Source organism: Protopterus annectens, chromosome 13.part0 (assembly GCF_019279795.1).
Source record: "Protopterus annectens isolate FY-2018-M chromosome 13.part0, PAN1.0, whole genome shotgun sequence".
Classification (NCBI taxonomy): Eukaryota; Metazoa; Chordata; order Ceratodontiformes; family Protopteridae; genus Protopterus; species Protopterus annectens.
In genome coordinates this window covers 677,107,395-677,124,883 of record NC_056747.1, presented here as the reverse complement: position 1 = coordinate 677,124,883, position 17,489 = coordinate 677,107,395, and the positions used below count along the sequence as shown (strand labels likewise).

General features: G+C 44.0%; 1 protein-coding gene across 2 annotated transcripts in view; it reads right to left on the bottom strand.

Moving 5' to 3' along the window:
- Positions 1 to 17,489, bottom strand: part of WDR81 (WD repeat domain 81) — a 626,861-nt gene that overhangs the window by 486,966 nt on the left and 122,406 nt on the right. The window lies entirely within an intron of this gene.

Below are 17,489 nucleotides of genomic sequence, written 5' to 3'. Positions count from 1 at the left end.
CAGTGTCAAAAATGGCAGAACCATGTCCAATTACTGGTAGGTATTGCACATGACAGGGCTACAGGGTAGGGGGAAGCACTGAACAATGGAAAAACAAATGGCTTACCTGCTGTGCTGCCTCTGTAATGAAGGCACAAGAGAGTGTCTGCACAACCACATGTATGTCACCACCAAAGGGTGAAGGCAGCCATGGAGAGTGTGGAAAGTGATTTTGTCTCTGCAACAGTGTGTGCCATTTCTGTAATCATGGTATGTGATCAATTAACTCTCATCCATTCCCTAGGGTAGCAACTGTATGTATTTGTTAGCATCCCCATGGATGCACCAGTGGTTGCTAAGTTGGCCAACCACTGCTCTCAGCTGGCATGTCTGATCCAGACCACTACATGAGGTGGCACACTGCATGTGCTGCAGGTTGTGCTGCAGTCCCAGAAGAAGTTGAACTACCTCATGCAGGCCACACATCTCTGACATGGTTTGAGTCATGGTCTTGTGTGTCTGGATCACTGTCTTGCACATCTGCTGACTGACACAAAAGGTGATGCTCAATTCAAGTAATGCCATGGAGTCACTGTCTTGCACATCTGCTGACTGGCGCAAACATTGATGCTCAATTCAAGTAATGCCATGGAGTCACAGAGACAAACTTGTCATACTCGTCTCTCTCCTATGCTAGGAGAGGGGCAGTGCGATACTCTTGATATCATACGTGATGGTAAAAAGAAGTTATGTACTCACCATAAAGTACATACCATAAATGTAGATGTTAGAGTGTTCACACTGCTGCAGTCATCACACTTGGGTTATCCTGCCGTCAAGTGGTCCCGCAGTCAGCCAGAGTTCCAAAGTCTTGGTCCGGCGTCAGTTGCTGTCACTTCTTCCCTGATGTCAGTGCACCAGGGGTATACAAGAGACATCCGACGCCTTTTTCTTCAGTTTTTCTTGCCCCAGATGTCAGGTGCCCCCAAGTAGGTAGGCAATACATATTGCTAATAAAACACGTAAAAGGAATACCTTCAGTTACAAGCAAATACACCAAAAAGGTTGTACAGGATAGAAAAAGGTACAGAAAAGTTCAGCTAGGTCAGAGAGGATGGAGGAAGGGTAACCTGGACTGCAGCAGTGTGAACACTCAAACATCTACATTTATGGTAGGTACAAAACTGTACTATGTTCATTGTGTTACACTGCTGCAGTCATCACACTTGGGTTGAATCCCAAAGCGAAGGATGGGTGGTGGAACAAAACAGGGTTTGGAGAGGCTAGTAGGCCCTGCAGAACTGCAGTGGCAAAGCCAGCTCTGGTTTTAGAGTATAGAGGTAAGTGATAGTGCTTGGTGAAGGTGTGCACTGAACTCCAAGTTGCAGCCTCCAAAATATCCTTGGTTGGTACCCCTCTGAGGAAGGCTGTTGATGTTGCTGTAGCCCTGGTGGAATCAGGCCTGATGTTACCAGGTACAGGTTTCCCATGGTGTGTGTAGCAGAAACGGATACAATGTCCTATCCATTTTGAAATGGTCTGTTTTGAGATGACCTTTCCTTGTGATTCTGCAGCACAGGATACAAAGAGCTGGTCAGATTTTCTGAAAGCCTTTGTTTTATCCAAGTAGTAACGTAATTGCCTGGTTCCAGGCACAGAATCTTTTCCATTTGTCTGAATAGGCTTTCCTAGTGCTGGGCCTCCTGGCCTCCAGAATGTCATCCATCACAGCTTTAGAGAGAAGTGTTGACTGGTTGTTTAGGTAATTTGCCATGCAGCCAGATTTAAAGTCTTGAGCTGGCTGTGTAGAATCTGATTGTTTTGCTGAGTGAGCAGGTGAGGAATTGGAGGGAAAATCCATGGTGGGCCTTGAGCCATGTTCCTTAGTATTGGATACCAGTGTTGGCGTGGCCAGTCTGGAGCAATGAGTATCATTTGTGGCCTCTCTAATCTGGCTTTCAGCAGCAAATTTGCCAGAATAGGCAGTGGAGGAAAGGCATACACTGTCAATGTTTTCCTACTGAATGAGAGGGCGTCCACTTTCCAAGCTAGTGTGTGGTATGTCCTTGTGCAGAATTTCCGTAGTTGGTAGTTTTGGGGGGAAGCAAACAGATCTATGTCTGGGCTCCCCCATTTTTGAGTTATCATTGCGAATACTTTTGCATCTAGTTTCCACTCGTGAGGATCTATGATGTTTCGGCTTAGATCGTCTGCCAATGTGTTTTTCTTTCCTGGCAGGAATTGTGCTTGTAGTTGAACTTGGTTGGTCAGTGCAGTGTTCCACAAGGTCATTGCTTGTCTGCATAGGGGGTAGGAATGTGTGCCCCCTTGCTTGTTTATGTACCACATCACTGTGGTGTTGCCCGTCTTTATTAGGAGTTGTCCTGGATGTAGGAGGTCCTTGAAAGCTGTAAGGGCATTTTGTACAACTAGCATCTCTTTTTGATTGATATGTAAATGCCTTTGATCTGCTGACCATTTGCCCTGAATACACTGTCCTGCCATGTGCGCTCCCCAGGTATAATCCGATGCATCTGTTGTTATAGATTGCTTGGCTGTGGGTAAGGTAAAAGGCTGACCCTTGTTGAGGTGACATGCCTGAGCCCACCACAGAAACTCCTGTTGAAGGCAGGGAATGAGTGGAATTATTGTTTCCAAGCTGTGGCTGTGTTGAGTCCATACGCTTTTCAGATACCATTGTAATTTCCTCATATGCAGTTTTGCAAATGGTATTAGTAGTATGCAAGATGCCATGAATCCCAAGGCCTGCAAAATTTTTCTTGCAGGGAGTTGGGTCTTTGCTGCCATCATTTTGAAGTATTGAGTCAGTTGTCCTTGCTTGTCTGGCTTGTGATAAGCCATCTGGGCTGTTGTATTTAAGCTGGCACCCAGGAATATTATGTCTTGTGAGGGCACTAGTTTTGACTTCTTTTCGTTTACTGTGTACCCTAGGCAACTTAATAGGTTTCTGACAAACGCCAGATGCTTTAAAAGAATGTCCTTGCTTTCTGCTTGAATAAGGCAGTCGTCCAGGTATGGATATATTTGAATTCCTCTTTGTCTGCAGTGTGCAATTACTGGTGCCAGGCATTTTGTGAAGACCCTGGACACAGTAGATAAGCCAAAGGGCAGTGCAGAGAATTGGTAATGGGTTGAACCTGCTATAAATCGGAGGCATCTTCTGCAATTTTGTCTGATAGGGACATGCAGGTAATGCCTCCTTGAGGTCCAACGTTACTAGCCAAGCCTTCTTGCCCAGCATGGGAAGAAGTTGCTGTAGTGTTAGCATCTTGAATTTGGGTACTTCCAGATACGTGTTTAGAATTGAGAGGTCCAGAATGGGTCTCCAGGCTTTGTCCTTTCGGGGAACTAGAAAGAGTCTTGAGTAAAATCCTTGTCCTTGCTCCTGTGTAGGAACCTGTTGAATGGCTCTCATGTCCATGAGAGCTGAAATTTGCTTTTGAGCCTCTGCCCATTGATTTGGTGGCAGGTTTGGCATTCCTTTTATCCTTGGTAAAGTGAGAAAGTGGAATCTGTATCCTTGAAATACAATATTTAGGACCCATTTGTCTTTTGTGATGATGTGCCAGTTGTCTGCAAAAAGTGCTAGTTTTCCTCCCAAGGGAGCTGCCAAGAGGGATTTGCTTGGTAGTCTGAGGGGTAAGTCATTGTGTTTGTCTTCTGATAGTTTGAGACCTGTCTTCTCCTCCTTTTTGGATTGTGACACCCCATTGTCGAGGCTGGTTAAGAGCCTTGTGACTGACCTCTGCCCCTTGGGTGTCTGTATTTGCCCCTCTGTGGTCTGGCAGAAGCTGGAAAGGACCAGTTTTTGGTTGGCCAATTTCTGCTGAAACGAGGGGGATGAACCTGTAAAAAATCCTTGACCGTCTGCATAGATTTTGCCTTATCCTCCATTTTCTTTAAAACTTCTTCTGCTTTTACACCAAATAAAACATCCTGCTGTAAAGGTGCATCCAATATTTTTTCTTTAACACGATCAGGTAAAGTTTGCTCTTTTAACCAAGCATGCCTACGTATGACAGACCCTGTCACTACTGCTCTACAAGAAGCTTCCAATGAATCAAATCCACATTGCAAAGTACGTTTTCCCACTTGTTCGGCTGCATGCAACAAATCTTGCATTTCCTTGTAATCAGGCTGTTCTGCATGTGTGATCATTTTTTGTTTTAATTGAGACATCAAATATTGTTGATATTTCAGCATGTGAAACTGGCAATTTAAGGCCCTCATAGCTAGAGTAGCTGAGGTATATACTTTCTTTCCCCATCTGTCTAGTGCTCTAGAATCCCTTTCAGAGGGTACAGGATTTTTAGCAATAGAGGCCTTAACCCCTATGGGACCCTGAGAAATGGTTTCTGGGTCAGCAACAGGGCTTTTATATAGGAATTTGTGTGAGTCAGGGACTCTGTAGTATCTGCTGGTTTGGCTGGTGCAGGAGGTAGTGAATCTGGGTTAAGGCTAGATTCTGAATAAACATCATCCACAATGTCTAACACGGGTGGAATAGCAAGTGGTCTGTGCTGGGGTAGTAAAAGGAACTCTCGGAGCCTTTTCTTAGAATCAGAGTAATCCTGGCTTTCCCAGTGGAAATGTTCCCTCATGGTATGTAAAGTTTCCCCAAAAGAGTAGTCTTCTAGGGGAGATGCTGAAGGGATAGACTCTTCAGCATCAGAGTCTTCATAAGGGGGAAAGGAATATTCCTGCTCCTCAGAAGAATCTGAGGAAATTGAAACATGGTCAGAGGAAGTGTAGTCCTCCTCCTCCGGTCTTGGGCTTTTATCAGGAGGGGGATGGGAACCCCTGATTAAGGTAATTAAATCTTCAGCCATCTTAGGCATCTGTTTCTTAGGCATGGGGCCTTGTACTGGAGACTGCTGTACAGTCTTCTTTGTTTTTAAAGGGGTTTTCAGCTTTGCTTAGGATTTAATAGTGAGTGTAGTCGGTCTGAAGACACCTTCTGCAACTGAAGGCATTTCAACTGCACCGGAATCTCCTTCAGCCATGGAGTCGGAAGGACCTAAAGGTAAAGGTTGTGGAGGCCTAGCAATCTCCACTTAGGAATCGATTGCCGCCTGGGGGTCCTAAATCAGCGGTCGTCAGGGGCTGTGTAGGCACCTCACTGAAAACCTGAGAACCGGCGACTGGCCTAGCAGAGGCCTTGGAGTCTGGTTTGGGTCTCGGCTGCCTGTCCTTATCTTTGCATTTTTTATGCATTCCGGTCATCGGTTGCTCCGATGGCATGGTATAATTAAATTTCCAACCAAAATAATGTTGGGCGAAATCAAACCGACGTTTAATAGTTCGTTTGTTAAACCTAGCACAAAACAGACAACCTGTGAAGTCGTGGTCTGGGCCTAGGCATGGAATACAATAAGAATGAAAGTCCTTATGAGGTATTTGCTTCCCACAAGAAATGCAATTGTTAACTTTTTCTGACATCGGACTGAGGCAAGAAAAGGTTCCCCAATTGGGGTACTTAGCTTTATTGAAGACTTCGGTCTGAAATTCGATTTGAAAATCTCAGGACTCGGCCGACTGGCACTTGCAAACTGCTTCTGCTTCGGGCACCGCGCGGCAAGAAAAACTGAAGAAAACGGCGTCGGATGCCTCTTATATACCCCTGGCGCACGGACGTCAGGGAAGAAGCGACAGCAACCGACGCTGGACCAAGACTTTGGAACTCTGGCTGTCTGTGGGACCGCCTGACGGCAGGATAACCCAAGTGTGATGACTGCAGCAGTGTAACACGATGAACATCGTTCCATCCGAGAAGGTAACTTCATTTGTCAGCAACCTATGGCTATCGGGATCCAACCTGGATCCGAGCCGGCAGCTTTCAAAGCTAGAGATCCGAGCTCCAAGCTCCTCCCCCTTACCCATAATACCCTGTGACCTCCCTTCCAATCCTCAGATCGCATTTGCCCATCTATATAACCTCACAACCACAAAACAACAACCTGAAAAACCCTAACCTAAGGATTAACAAAGGACTTGATAAATCATCCTAGGGTCCAGGTAATCAAAGAACTAGGTTAGGGGGAAGGAGGGAGGGTCGGTTGGTGACAAATGAAGTTACCTACTCAGCTGGAACGTTACGGTGAGTACATAACTTCTTTATCTGAAGTAGTTAACTTCATTTGGTCATCAACCTGTGGGACAGAGTCCCCAGCTACCAAAAATTTGGGAGGTCCTCAAGGAAGGATATTCCGGAACACTGGAGAGCCAAAAGCCGCCCTTCCTCTGGACACTAAATCCAATTTATAGTGAGATAAAGGTATGAGAGGATGCCCAAATAGCCGCAGAACAAATGTCATCCAAGGGAACTGTAGACCAGAATGCAGCAGATGTAGCCATAGACCGAGTAGAATGAGCATGAACCCCTATAGGCTCTGGTAGGCCAGATAGTTTTGTATGTGAGCAGAATGCAATTAGAAATCCATCTGGCCAGAGTCACCTTCGAAACTGGCTTACCCAAGAAGGGTTTTGCAAAGGAAACAAAGAGCTGATCAGACTTGCGGAAGGCAGCTGTTCTGTGTAAATAAAAGTGTAATTGTCTATAGGCTCATACTAGCCTATCTGCCCTAGGGCATTTATAAGCCTAGCCAGAGTGTATTTGGCTTTCACCACCCATTTTAAAATGAATTTTGCTATGCCCTTTTTCGAGGTTAGTATATGAACATCTAACAAATGAAGTTTGTACTTCCCTTTGTTTTGATGGTTAGGGGAAAAAACTGGGAGATTAATGGACTGATTGATGTTCGCCTTGGAGGCCACTTTGGGTAGAAAAGATAGTCCTGAGAGAGACCCTGTCCTTATGGAATACAAGATAAGGGGGCTTAACACAGAGGGCCTGAAGCTCCGACACCCTCCTAGCTGAGGTAATAGCTACCAAAAAGGCAGTTTTCCAGGACAAGAATTTCAAATTAACAGAAGCTGCAGGTTCAAAAGGTGGTCCAGTCAGAGCCTGAAGGACCAAAGTTAGATCCCATGGAGGGCCGGAGTTCCTAATAGGAGGTCTCAAGAGAAACGTTCCTTTCAGAAAGGTATAACAAATCTTGGTGGAAGTGAGGAGATCTCAATGTGAAAATGGGAGATGGCAGCCATTTGAACCTTTACCGTAGAAGAACTGGCCCCTTGCTGAAAAATAAGAGATAAAAAAAAAAATCGAGCACTGCTGGAATGGGAGCAGTAAAAGGGTCTAAATTCCTATGAGACGCCCAAATGGAAAACCGCTTCCATTTACTATTGTAAACCTTCCTGGTAGAAGGCTTTTGTGCCACTACCAGGATAGATCTAACTGCGGACGAGATACCGGGAGTCCTAGCAACTAATGGAACTGGATCAGCCAAGCTGAGAGCTTGAGATCGACCAGATTCGGGGGTTCCAATCCCGAAGGATGAGATATCAGATCCGGAATGGGATCCAAGATCCAGAGAGGAGCTATAAGATGAGACCGTAGGCACGGGAACCAGGCTTGACGAGGCCAGAAGGGGGCTATGAGGATAATCTTGTGGTTTACTATTGAAATGTCGAACGGCACTACATCGACTGTACTATAGTCGAACACGGAAGTTCGAAAATAGTAACGTCGACGACAAAAAAACAATTTAGGACTGTGTTTTAACATGGGTCGAGGTAGGGGAAATGTTTGTACTTCTGAATAATACTGAACACCTACCTCGATCCATGTTAAAACCATTCCTAGATTGTTTTTTTTGACGTCGACATTACTATTTTCTAACTTCCGTGTTAGACTATAGCACAGTCGACCCCCAACCGACGAGCTTTCGGTAAGAATTTTGTCATCAACGGAAGAGGAGGATAAGCATAAAGAAGGCCGGGTGGCCAAGCATAGACTAGAGCGTCTCTGGGGGCTTCCCCCGGAGGGGAGATTAGAGGGGAAAAAGTCGCTGCACTTCACGGTGGAAGGTGATGCAAAGAGATGGCAGCAAGGCTGACCCCACTTGCGGAAAATCTGTTTCGCTACTAAAGGATTCAGAGACCACTCGTAGGGCGAGAGGACAGTTAGACTCAGTTTGTCCACTAGGATGTTGGACTGACCCAGAATGTACGTTGCTAACAGAAAACGGTTGGTGGATATCGCCCAATCCCAAACTCTCATGGCCTCTCGGCAAAGAGGGTAAGACCTGGTTCCCCCCTGTTTGTTGATATACCAGACCACTGACATGCTGTCTGACTGAACTGCAATAGTCCCAGGAGGGAGAAAGGCGTGAAAGGCTTGCAACGCTAGAAGGACCGCCCTCATCTCCAGTACATTTATATGCAGAATGGTCTCTGTCAGAGTCCACGTACCTTGGACAGTTCTGCCCGCGTAATGCCACCCCACCTAAGGCGGGAAGCATCCATGGTCACCGTGGCTTAGGGTTGCGGCATAACAAACGGTCATCCTTCCCGAAGCTCTTGAGATTGGAGCCACCACATGAGGGAATTTCTGCAAACTCTGCTGATAGGAATCAGTAAGTCCAGTGGGTGGTGAAAGATGGACCACTGAACCTGCAAAGTTCACTGGAGAACCCTCATGTGCAAGCAAGCTAAGGGAGTGAGATTGATTGACTGCTGCTGCCATGGACCCTAAAGCTCTCAGGACTAACTCTGCTGACGGGGCAGGTGACTGAAGAAGTCCTAGAACATGTAGGGTCAAATTGCAAAGTCTGTCTCATGTCAAGAAGGCCTTGGTCTGAAGCGTGTCTATTCTGGCCCCTATGAACTCCAAGATTTGAACTGGTTGAAGGGATGACTTCTTGAAGTTAATGGTGATCCCCAATTGGGATGCTAGTAGTAGGAAGCAATCCCTGGCTAAGCAGAGTAGATGCCTACTGGGGGCGGTAAGGAAAAACCTGTATTCCCTGAAGTCTCAGGAGGGCCGCCGCAACTGCCATGACCTTGGTGAACACCCTGGGGGCTGTGGTGAGGCTGAAGGGTAGGTCCCTGAACTGGTAATGACTGGCCCCTAGCCAAAAGTGGAGGAACCTCCTGGATAGTCTGTCCATGAGAATAATACTACGCATCCTTGAGGTCTATGGAGCACATCCAGTCCTTCTCCTGCAAAAGGGGCAGGATGGATTGAAGCATGACCATCCGGAATTTCTCCTTGGCAATGGTTGAAAGGTCGAAAATCGGCCTTAAGTCCCCCGTCTTCTTTGGCACCAAATAGAACCTGGAGTAATTGCCCAATCCAGACTGGCCTGGGGGGACGTGCTGGATGGCTCTTTTGTCTAGCAGCTTTTTTATCTCTAAAGCTGCAGCCTCCCTCTGACTGGGTGGTACATCGGGGAGTTGCCTTGACTGAGGAGGTTGGTTGATGAAAGGGATTGAGTAACCTCTGGATATTATTGGAAGCACCCAGTGATCTGTTGTGATGGGACTCCCACTGAGCCAGGTGCTTCGAAAAACGCCCCCCCGACTGCCACCATAGAGGAGCAGTCAGGCAACCACTTAGGGCTGCTGCATGGGTCGGTCAGAAAGAGGTTCCAGAGACCCAAAATTTTCCGGCCCCCCTCTGCCTCTGGGCCGGCATCCACCTTGTCCCCCCTCTGCCTCTGAAGAACGAAGGGTCCGGAGCGTAATGGGACTGCTGAGACTTCTGGAACCACATCTTCTTTTGTCCTCTCTGGTCCCTGGAAAAGGACCTTTGAGGAGCCGAGAAGCGGATTCCAACGGCAGACAGCGTCTTCCCGTCTTTATCGCTCTGAACCTATGTGTCATGGATGGTCTTCCTGAAAAGGGTAAAACCAAAGGGTGCGTTTGCGAAGGACGCCTTGAAAGGTTCTGAAAAGTCACAACGCCGGAGCCAGGCGTGACGCCTTAAGGCGATGCCGGACCTGCTGGCTCTAGTGGCGCCTTCCGTGGCATGGGAAAGTAGACGCATAGACGTATTTGATACAAATTTCAGAGTGGCCATGCGAGCCGAGAAGGTCCGTTTGCCCTCGGCCGACATGGACTCAGGAGGAGAGTGAACGTATTCTTTCACCAGATCCCGCTGAAGTCTAATTACATGGGCCAAATAATTCAGCGCCCTTATGGAAAAGGTAGCTGAGGCAAACATCCGCTTCCCGATACGATCCATTGTCCGAGACTCCTTATCAGGGGGATGGACCGAGGAACTATCCTGAGCAAGTTCCTTCTTAGTGGCTGCCGCCACCACCGTGGCATCTACCGGGGAACCCTTACTCCAAGTCGTCCTATCCGCGGGGGACTAAGAATCCTATCTAGCCTCCTGTGGATTGGCTCTACAGTGTCCAGTTCCTTCCACGCTCTGGTAGTGATGAGATCAACCAGGGGGGTCGGACGGAGGGGACACCCAAGAGGTAGATGGGCCTGCGAACGCCTCCAGGAATACAGACTCATCAGAGGAAGGTTTTTGGGCTGACCAACCCCCTTTTGGCGAAGCATTTCCATAATGTCTCCAAAGAAGACGACTTCTGGGGGTGACCTGGGGGAACCTTCCCCTTCCTCCAAATCGGTGTCCTCCATGAGGGACTCAGGGGAGCCCAAGTGCCTCCTCTTACACTTACGTTTTTGAGGGACCTCCTCAGTGGGGCTGTCCAAGGAGGGTTCACCAACAGGGTCATGTTCCGCCAGTGGAATGGGCTGGGGCGTCAACGCAGGCTGTCCCTGGGTCTGGACGATGGAAGACAAGCCCAGCCGCAAGGGAGTGGGGGCAGATCCCGAAGAAAGAGTAGGGGGTCTCAAACCTCTCGACAGAACCCTCTCCACCATGTCGAGGGTGAACCAATCTCTCTGGGCTCCGTGGTTAACACCCTCGGATCTGGTGCGAGGATTGGCGTCTGAGCCGAAGTGCTCAGACCAGAAAGGGAAGTGTGCTCCGACCGAAACGGAGCCGAAGACACACTGGCCCCCTCGGATCTGACGTGTGGCTCTCGGCCCAGAGAGCTCGGATCCGAAAAGGGATCAAACAAACTCGAGGCCATGGCCGGCGTTGAGGTAGCGATAACCATCGGCCTCGACTCTGAGACTCCTCGGATCCGAAGGCTCCGAAACCACATAGAGGATCAGAGAAGGAGCTATCGGGGCAAAAAGTGGGGCTGAACCCCCCCCCCCCAGAGGGGGGGGGGAGGCAGCAACACTCCTATCTGCAGTTGGGTTTGGAGAAAGCAATGCATCATCCGGTCCATATCAGCGTCGGAGAGGCTATGGGTTGACTTTGAAGAGGCCGCTGAAGCTGGACCGGGAGGGCCGCTGCGACGACCTCAAAGATGGCCGGGCCTCCTCCTCCGAGGAGAAGCGTGGAGAAGGGAGCCGAGGGGAGGAAGGCCCGGAGACCTTCTGGGGCAATGAGAGCACTTTGGCAGGCGGGGCCGAGGGGTCTGAGCCGCCCGCCGCTTGTGGCTTCTGTGCCCCTCTTTCTCTCTCTCATCTTTTTTAGATTCCCTCTCTCCCTGGGTAGAGGTGGGAGGTTGAGTCCCAGCCAGGGGAGGGGGGACAGCAGGCTGAGCAGCCGCAGCCGCGGCTGTAGCCACCGAGGGAGAGGCGGAAGAAGTAGATTCCACGGTTAGGAGACCTGCCAGAATCAGCTTATTCCTCCTATCCCTCAGGGCCCGGGGATTAAAGGCTGCACAAATCTAGCGGCCTGAGGTCAGATGAGGTACCCCCAGGCAGAGGACGCACAGAGTATGGCCATCCGCTGGGGACAGCTTATGGCCACACTCCGTGCACTTAGAAAAGATGGCCTTAGAGGCCTCGGCCATGATTCCTAGATAAAAGACACACACGCCCCACACAAACACCTGAGGGAAAAGAGGGGCCTACTAGGAGTTAAAACTATGAGGAGACGAGGGAGTAAAACGAAGAGATTTAAACTATTAATCTAAACTAACCACACACACTAAAACTATTAGAGAGATTTTTAAGCGAAACACTCACAAATCGCCTGAAAACGCCAGTAGCTCAAAAACTCGTTCTTGACCAAGCCGCGGCAAATGAGATCTGAGGATTGGAAGGAGGTCACAGGGTATTATGGGTAAGGGGGAGGAGCTTGGAGCTCGGATCTCTAGCTTGGAAAGCTGCCGGCTCGGATCCAGGTCGGATCCGATACCCACAGGTTGATGACCAAATGAAGTTAACTACTTCAGATCATCTGTTTAGCTTGTACTGGGCTAATATGGAAGGAACATCTAGCACTAAACACAGAGGCTACCACAGGTTCATTTTACCCCTCCACCATCATCTCAATTGTGGGTTGTGCAAGTCTACCCTCCAATGCTAGCACTGCTGGCAGAGTCACTGTGCTGGACTGTGCCACATACAATGTGCCATCACTGTCAGCCATCAGTGACTCATTAACATCAAGCATGTTCCGACCTGCTTTACTGGACCATCTACTGAACGAACCTGTTAAGCGCATGAAAATAAAGATAACACCCATTACGATTCTGGATCACAGGTGTGACTCTCACCACCATGTGGCATGCTAACTGTGTATAGCACCTGTAAGCATATATGTACCTTATGGTGCAGGTATTATTGCTGAAGTTGTAGTTTCCCTGGATAATATGTATTTTATAAGTAAACCATTTCAAATTTGGAATTCCCTGTTCTGCAATAAAATTTATTTTTTTGACCCACACTTCGGCACATTAGGAAAAAGAACTAGAAGAAAACAAAAGATGGACCTGAAGAAACTTTCCCTCACAATTTCATATTCCACAGACTGTAACAATATTATGAGAATCATAAGCAACAACTGGGTCATATTAAGAAGGAAGACATCCATCAGCCAAGCACTCCCTAAAAGACCACAGTTCAACATCAGAAGGAAGAAAAACATCAGTGTTTACATCGAGCACCCTCTGATCATGAACGAAGCAAACGCAGGACTTCCTAAAGGCACCTTTGGATGTGGACCCCCTATTTGCTTATACTGTTGACACATGAGCTGTTCATGTTTCACCTGACCCAACACAAGAACAGAGTATAATAGCATGAAACACTTCGACTAACTCCACGGAAGTCATATACAGGGCATAATGCAAAAAAATGCCCTGCCTTTTATGTCTGTAAGACCATCGATGGGCTGAAAAAGTACAGTTTTGTACCTACCATAAATGTAGATGTTCGAGTGTATACACTGCTGCAGTCATTACACTTGGGTTATCCTGCAGTCGGCCCAAGTTCCAAAGTCTTGGTCCGGCATCTTTTTTCTAGTTGACACATTTTTCAGTTGGTTGGTTGTTTATCCACTCAGTGACTGCTTCTACTAGCTTTGTTTTGAGCTATATTATATTATTTTATTTTTATTATATATTCCTTCTTGGCCATTCAATTTTATTTTGGTTCTATTTAGTTTGCTGTTTTTTATTTGCGAAGTTATTTTCTTTATTACGTGATTACTATTACAATTTTGGAGACATGGAGCAGTTATTAGTACAGCACCTTGAACTGACACGGCGCCTTTTGAAAGTTTTACAAGAAAGGGGAGAGAAGAATTGTGGTGATGCAGACACTTTGATTACAGACTCGCAGGAGCGTTTACTTACGCTACATTCTACCCCTAACACCAGCGTACACAAGCCGCCAGCTAGTAATGGTTCGGGGAGCCTGAGAGGAGGTGACACCAATACAGGAAGTGCAAGGGTTATCGTAGCATCTCCCAGAACGGCTCAGAATGCTAGGGACGGTCGTGGTGAGAGAGGCAAGATTGCTGTTGGTCCTGCTATTAACGCTGAACGCAACTATACAGATTTAAAGGCTTTTTTGACTGCACCTACTTTTTCGAACGGATTACACTATAATGTTAGAGACATGGGCAGTACAAGTCAACAATTCAAGGAGTTTGAAAGGATTTAAGAAGCTTCAAATCATTACAGATGGACAACGTATTTCTGGAGAGGTCGCTGGAACTGGGACAAGTTCCCAAAGGACTTCGTGTATTTAAATTGCCATTTGGCTTTACAGAAGGTACTGTGTTTTTTGAACAGTTACTAGAACTATTTGATAAAACAGGGTTGGACTTGATTAAACTTATTATTCATAATAATAATTCTAAGTTAACAGTTTTATCAGAACAACTTGTGTTACTGGATAAAAATATTAAACAGGATTTGCTTTTTGAGCACAACAAGTTCCGTTTGGAACAGATTTTTAAGGATTTGGATAAGTTTACCGGTAGAGGCTTAGATATTAAAAATGATAAATTACAACGTGACTCTTTTGATTACAAGAATAAAAAAGTGTTTTCTCATTTTAAACAGTTTAAAAGTATGAAACACAATGGTAATGGAGGTGATAGTGATGTGTATGATAGAGGTCAGGTGGTCACGGGTAATAATAATAATGTACAACCAGATATTTACAGAAATGGTAACAACCCTGATTATTGTGATTCTAACTATGTTGAAGGGCAACTGGATTTTTTAGAGGAACCGACTTTGAGAAGGTCGGAGAGATTACGCAACAGGTATGGCCCGGTACAACAGAACAGTTATTATAGGAACACAACACACAAGAACAATGTATGGTACAAATAGGAGCATTAGATCCTAGAGAGGTTAACCGTTTACATGACTCTCTTGGTTGTGGTTATGATTTTAATTATGATTTTAATAGTGATGTTTCTGTCAACCATTTGTTCAACAATGTTACTAACATGTTTAATTTTGATATACCTGATGATAGAGAACTTAATTTGACCGTTGAGAACTGTTCTGACATGAATGATGTTTTTATTATTACCGAAGGTGGTTTTAGTGTTTATAACTACACCGACATACAGTTTGGAAATGATTTTTTAGTTCTTTTTAAAAGAGGTTTTAGATTTGTTCCTTCCTTTAAACTTGACATTGGTAACATTTTAATTAATTTAAAAATGTACAGTAGATTATTAAACTTAAAAGTATTTTTTGCTAATAATCACTTGCTTGGTCATAGTGGTACAGCACATTTGACATTAAAACGTAGCAGTACATTTATTCCACCAAGTAATCCCATGATTCTGATCTTTGAAAAACTTTGTGAGATCCAATTTAGAAAGGCTTTAAAGAAAGAAAATGTTATGACTGAGAATCTTACATCTGCTGAAAAATTTTGTCTTAAAGAAATTGCTACCTCTGACAATTACAGAATCATGAAGCCAGACAAGGGAGGTGGAGTGGTTATTATGACCAACACAGATTACTATAATAAAATGACAATTATGCTGAATGACACTACTACATACGAAAAAGTGACAAAACATGAGATGACTAGGGCCTATATGAAAGTAGATAGGTTAATATATGAATATTTGATGGAAGGTATTATAACAAAAGATGAATATTGCTATCTAAATGTGGAATTCCCCATCACACCAACCATTTTTGGTATCCCTAAGATACACAAAAACATACAAAATCCACCTTTTAGGCCTATTGTGTCTGCAAAAGGGTCTAAAACTGAGGCCATAGCATCCTTTATTGATGTCAATTGTAAAAATACTCTTGTTAAATTACCACATATTTTAAAAGATTCTTGGCATTGCCTGGATCTAATCAGACAAAATAATGTCATGAACACTTCTGATTTTATTATGGCTACTATCAATGTGGTCAATTTATTTTCAGTTATTCCTCATAAGCAGGGTCTGGAAATGTTTGAAGCAAGTTTACTAAATTATAGTGATATGGATGCTAATAAATGCCGGCTTTTAACCGATTTAATGGAAATTGTGTTAGATAATAATTTTATTTACATTGACGGTGAATTTTATAGACAAAGTACTGGTGTTGCAATGGGTGCCAGATGTGCCCCTATACATGCAAATTTGGTGTTAGCCAAATGGGAAAATGATTCAGTGTTTACATCTATATATTGGCAGAATGTTTCTCTTTATCTGCGTTACCTTGATGATATTATTGTATTTTGGAAAGGTGAAAAAGCAGTTTTGATTGAGTTTATTGAATATCTGGGGACGACATCTGACTTTCTTAAATTCACTAGTAACATTCAAGAGAAGCAATGTGAATTTCTGGATCTTACCTTGTCCGTTGATGGTGATGGTTTTCATTCAAACATTTTTAGAAAGAAAACCTACTCCAATTGTTTTTTACATTTTGATAGTTGTCATCCTATATATCAAAAAAGAAATTTGATAAAAGGACAAATGGTCAGATTATCAAGAATTATTAGTGATGATAGTATTTTTAAACATGAAATCGAGAATTTATCTAAAATGTTTATGGATCGAGGATACCCAAAGAATCTTATTGACACTATTAAAAATGATATTTACATCAAGAGGAATATACGCTATAAACCTATAATTAGATATGGATGCGATAATCTGTCCAATAATAGTGCTAGTTTGGTTAGATATGATTCCTTTATTTTGCCCTACAATGATACATCATTCTTTTTAGCTGATATTATAAAAGACACTTTCACAAGTGTTTTTGTTAATAACGCTGAGCTATATAAATTGTTGGGAAGTCAGCCAAAAATATCTTTTAGTAGAGGCAGAAATCTAAAGGATATTTATGAGTCCAACAGTAACAGGAATTTATATAACGTTTCAAAAATGAGTAAATGTGGTACTTGTCACACCTGTAAGTACATTAATGATGGCCCTTATGTAGCAATACAGGGTTTTAACAAGACTATTCGGTGTCCTGGTTACTGTAACACTAAGATGGTGACGTACCTGGCTACTTGCTCTACTTGCCCAGCATTTTATGTCGGAAAGACTATTAGGAAGTTAAGGGAACGAATAGTCGAACATGCTAGGGACATTAAGAAACACAAGACCACTAGCTCACTATATATGCATAGCACTAGATGTCCAAGTTTTAAAAGATTTATATTTTTTTGTTATAGGTAGAATTCCACACAATATACATAAAGGTGGTGATGACAAGATTATGCTTGAGGCTATGGAATGTTTATGGCAATTAAGATTAAATGCCTGTATGTTACCTGGCATCAACGAAAACATATCTATTTCAAGTATTTTAAAATATAGGTCACATTTCATATGACCATTTTTCATATTGATATTTAATATTGTATTTTATTATGTATAGTTTATAATTTATTGAATACATTTAATTTACATGTTTATATATATATATATATATATATATATATATATATATTTAAAGCAATTTTTAAATATCTAATTTAATTTAATATAAATTTGTTACATATATTATATATTATAAGTATTTATTTTTTATTGTGGATATTTATTACATATTTATTTTACTATATATGTATTTTAAATGTGTATTTTAAATATGTTTTTTATTGATGTTAAGTAAAAATATACATTTTTTTCTATAGTGACATTGTTTAATTAATTAATTAATTAATTTTATGATGATAATTGGGTTATTGAGTGATTAGGAAATTATGTATGTATATATAAAAGAATGGCCAGTTGGTAATTTCTTGTACTCTGATGATGCCCTGATGTTTGGGTGAAAGCGCCAAGTACTTTTTATTTTATTTTGTATGTGGTTCAGTAATAAAGTAGGTTG